Source organism: Orycteropus afer, unplaced genomic scaffold (assembly GCF_000298275.1).
Source record: "Orycteropus afer afer isolate SDZICR_OR568_19922 unplaced genomic scaffold, OryAfe1.0 scaffold00019, whole genome shotgun sequence".
Lineage (NCBI taxonomy): Eukaryota > Metazoa > Chordata > Mammalia > Tubulidentata > Orycteropodidae > Orycteropus > Orycteropus afer.
The window spans coordinates 4,760,965-4,766,073 of record NW_006921606.1 but is presented as its reverse complement, the minus strand read 5'-3'; the positions used below and the strand labels follow the sequence as shown (position 1 = coordinate 4,766,073).

At 39.0% G+C, this 5,109-nt stretch overlaps 1 protein-coding gene across 1 annotated transcript in view; it reads right to left on the bottom strand.

Moving 5' to 3' along the window:
• The window catches only part of ADAMTS17 (ADAM metallopeptidase with thrombospondin type 1 motif 17), a 918,064-nt gene that overhangs the window by 799,114 nt on the left and 113,841 nt on the right, over positions 1-5,109 (bottom strand). The window lies entirely within an intron of this gene.

Here is a 5,109-nt window from a genome sequence, read left to right as displayed (position 1 = left end):
CAAGGCTCAGGGTTCCATGATTATCTTCTGTGTCTGTGTTAATTGGTTTCCCTTTTCTTTGTTGAAGAGGGTCTGTGCAATCCTTCTGCCTAGTCCACCATCTTGCCGGAACTCCTCTCCAGATATTCTTAAATTGGATTTCCATTCTCTGTAATCTATTTCTACCACTTTCTTTCTCATCATTTTCTTCCTTTTTCCTTTTGCCTCTTGGGGAAGTATCTCACATTTATTTTCTACTTATGGATTTTAATTCTGCTATACAATAAAAGTAAGAGGGAACAAAAAGCTGAATGACATAATAAAAGCTTATATAACTAAAATTTGTTATACCAGTTGCCCTTGGGTTGACTCTGACTCATGGTGAACCCATGTATGCCAGGGCAGAACTATGCTCGAGAAGGTTATCAGTGGCTGATTTTTCAGAAGCACATCACCATGGCCTTCCTTCTGCAGCACCTCTGGTGGACTTGAACTTCCAGCCTTTCAGTTAGCAGCTGAGTGTGTTAACTGTTTGCACTGGCAAGGGACCCCAAAATTTGGTGTAAAAAGAGGGGTTGCTACAAGTTGAGACTGACTCTATGGTGGGGAGTTTGGCATATATACATATATATATACACACACACACACACACACACACACACACACACCAAATTTTGGGGCTTGTTGGTGGTGCAAACAGGTAACACATTCAGCTGCTAACTGAAAGGCTGGAAGTTCAAGTCCACCAGAGGTGCTGCAGAAGGAAGGCTATGGTAATGTGATGTGCTTCTGAAAAATCAGCCACTGAAAACCCTATGGAGCATAGTTCTGCCCTGACACACATGGGTTCACCATGAGTCAGAGTCAAAACAAGGGCAACTGGTATAACAAATTTTAGTTATATAAGCTTCTATTATGTCACTCAGCTTTTTTTTTTTTTTACTTTTATTGTGGTGAAAACATATACAACAAGCTATTCACCAACATAACTTCCACATTTACAGCTCAGGGACATTGATCACATTTTTCATGTTATGCTAGTATTATTGCTATCTTTTTCCAAAGTACTCCACCATTAGCCTAAAATCAATGACCCCCAAACAGAAGCTTCCCCTTCCCTCCTCCTTCCTACCCCAGTAAACACTAATAATCAAAGGTTGGGCAATCTACTTCTATAGTGATATTGCCTCAGAAACCCAAGGAGGGGTTGCTATGAGTCAGATGCAACTCAACGGCAATACGTTTGGTTTGATGGTATATGTGTGTGTGTGTGCACGCATGTGTGTGTGTGCATGTCTATCTTTTTTTTTTTCAACTTATCTAGAAATTTTCACTCCCCTCCCCTCCATAGAAAGTTTCCTTCTATGTATAAACCTTTCCTTGATTTTTTACCATACTGGACTAATACAATATTTGTCCTTCTGTGATTGACTTCTTTCACTCATAACGTCCCCCAAGTTCCTCCACATCCTGCAGTGTTTTGCAGATTCCATGTTATTCTTTAGGGTTGCACAGTATTCCATTGTGTACACACATCACAGTTTAGTTATCCATCCTTCCACTGATGGGCACTTAAGTTATTTCCATCTCTTTGCCATTGTCAATAGTGCTGTGATGAATATGGGTGTACACATATCTGTGCGTGTCCTCCCTCTCACTTCTTTAGGATATATACTATTTTTGTTACTTCATGCTGCTCTTACAGAAAATACCACAAATGGGTGACTTGAACAAACAGGAGTTTATTGCCTTACAGCTTTGGAGACTAGAAGTCTTGAGTTCAAAGTGCAGGCTCTAGAAGCTGGGTGAAAGCCTCTTGACCTGGGGTTTCAGCTCTACATCTTGCTCCTGGCCCACTGAAGCTGGAGGCTTTTTTCACTTAGGAAGCTGCTGGATGCTGAGGCTGATAAACCCAAGGTTGACAGGTAAAAAGGCACAGTCCCAATATTACCAAACTGTATGGCAGGCCATTGATTCATGTCCAGTAAGAGTCAAAAGATCAGCAAACAACATGGCAGGCTGCTGAATAAGAACTCAGCTATATGCAGGATCCAAGCATATCAAAAGCTACAGACCTTTTCAGTTCCAGTAAGATGAAGGAATAGGCAGACAAACTACAGAGACGCTCTTCAACAAAAAAATGGGAATCAGATAATGCAGATACAGAATATAATCCTGGAGCCCTGAGCTTTGAAAGAAAGGATGCAGAAGTGGACTAAAACTCCAACTAGCAAAAGAACCTGCATGAAAACACTGAAAAAGGAAACATGAAGCTGTAGCCTGTTAGCAATCCTAACACCATGAACAGCTTGGATGTTGCCAAGTGGTGTTAGAACCTAGGAATTAACCTACAAATTGGTCCTGTTGGCCAGTGGCTACACAAAGAACTAAACTAGTGGCTGGTGAATAAAAGGAGAAGCAGCAAAGAGGGAGCTGGGCTGAGCTGTGGATTTTTTTCGGCTGTCTGGAGGGTGCAGCCATTTTGAATGTTTACAAGCAGTTTGACCATTTTGGCTAATTAAAGTGACAGTGTTCTCTCAAATCCCAGGGACCTAAGAATGGGGTCCACTTGCTGGAGACAGCAAGACATACTGGACACTGAGGACTAGAAAGGTATGATATTCCCCTTGTTACTCTTATACCCCACACCCTCTTGGTGAACGGAGATGTGGCCATCCCTCACTCCCACCCACATTCTGGGCCAGCAGAAATTCCATCCTAGTCTGTGTGCTCTGACAGAGCCTGGATGCCCTACCCCACCCTGCCCAGATTTTTGTTTTTCTTCTTTTTTTCAGTTTGTTTGTTTTTGTGTTTTAAACATTATTTTCTTTCTTTCTTTTATTTTCATCCTTTTTATTATTATTCTTTCTCCTTCCCTTCTCAGGTTCTAGGTTTCGGCTTCTCTCTTCCATGTTCCAGGTTCCCATCATTTTCCTCCCTAATTCTTTTTTTTCTTTTTCCATTTTTTCCACTTTTTTCTTCATTATTCTCTTCCTCTTCCTCTTTTCTCTTATTCCCCCTTCCACAGATATTACAGGGTTCCCCCCACTTTTTTTCCATGTATATTTCTTTTGGCTTTTTAAGTATTTTTTAAAATACTTTTTTCTCATTTATTGTTTTCCTCCTTTTTTCTCTCTCTTTGGTGAGTTTATGCAGTGTGTGTTTTTTTGTCCTTTTTCTTTTATGTTTTTGATAGTTTTTCAATTGTTGTTTTTGTCTAATTGAATATGAGACAGCAATGGTACAAATACAACGCAACCACACCTGCACTTACTGTAGCTCCACTTACTGGGTGAGAGCTACCACTTCTTTCTTCTGCACCAAATGTCCAACAATACATGAACACCAATAACAGCCTGACTCACCCTTAACGTCTCCTCACAAACAGTTAACAGAGATCTGTGCAGCCATTCTCATTCTCTAGCACACCCACCAGGAGACAGGTGGTGAGTGCATAAGTGCTGCCAAATAGTGAATAGAAGACCCCAATACCCTGCTTACTCAGATACATGCATACAAAACAAAAATCTTGGTCTAATCACTTCAACATACAATCACCAATTAAATATAAATACAACAATGTCACAATGTCTCAGAGACAACAGATCATCAAAGTCCACACAAAGAAGCAAGATAAAGCAGTAGAAACAAGGGAGCAGGATTCACACCCAGAACACAGCCCTGAGGAAGAAGCAGCATTGGAACTCCCTGATAAGGAATTCATAAAAATTCCATTTAGGTACCTTCAAGGGATTGAGAAACAGATCAAGGAAAACACTGACAAAATTAAGGAAAACATAGACAAAACCCTAAACAACTTCAGGAGAAAATACAAAAACAAAAGTGACAAAGTTAATGAAAAATTAGAAATGTCACAAAATCTACAGATAGAAATCCCAAAGATTAAAACTATATTTTCAGAAGTAGATAAAACAATGAAAGGGTAAAGGAGTAGAATCCTATCAATGGAAGACAGAGTCAATGAGATTGAAGACAAATACCTGAATACTTATTTAGAAAGGGATCAATCAGAAAAAAAAAAAATTTAAAAAAATGAAGAAAGCCTAAGGTTCATGTGAGATATCATCAAAAGGAATAATCTATGTGTATTCGGAATTACAGAATAGAAGAGAAAAAGAAAACCACACAGAAAATTGTCCAAGAATTGTTCAAAGAGAACTTCCCTGATACGATGAAAGATGAGAATATATCCATTCAAGAAGTCCAATGAACCCCAAACAGGATAGACCTTCCAAAAAAATCACCAAGACATATCATCATCAAATTCACCAAAATCAAAGACAATGAAAAAATCTAGAAAGCAGCATGGGGGGGAAAAAAAGATACCTAAAAAGGGCACCCATAAGCTCTGATTTCTTGACAGAAACCATGCAAGCAAGAGGCAATGGGATGGTATATATAAAACCCTGTAACAGAAGAATTAACAACCAAAAATTATATACCTAGCAAAAATGCCCTTCAAATATGATGGTGAAATTAGGACATTTCCAAAGAAGCAGAAATTAAGGGAATTTGTTAAAATCAGACCAAACTTACAAGAGATACGGAAGGGAGTCTTCTGAACAGAGAACCAATAATAGCAAGCAACAACTGACCATTAATACACAAAATGACACAACTCAGAAACCAACACAAGTATGGAAGTATCTGAAGTAAAATAAGCTTACAAGATTGTAAACAGGGAACCAGAGACACCAATTGGCAAATTAAGACAACTACAAACCAAAAAGAGGGGAAAAATATAGTAGTTACAGAACCTCTAAATGGTGAGAAAATCAAGAGAGTTGCAAGACAGAATGGACTGTTCTAAATTTGGGGAGAAAATTATAAATCAGAAGGTAACCTCAAAGAAAAATGATAAACCTTCACATCACAATTAAAAGAGGACAAGCACAAATATTCAGCAAATACTAAAACAATAGCAACAAAGCAAATGATAACACGATTCATGGAAATAATGAGCTCAGCACAGAAATTCATATGGAACAAAGAAACCAGGAGCACCACAAAAAAACACATAACAAGGCGGGGCAAGATGGCGGACTAGGCAGAAGGATTGCACAGACCCTCTTCAACAAAGAAAAGGGAAACCAATAAATACAGACACAG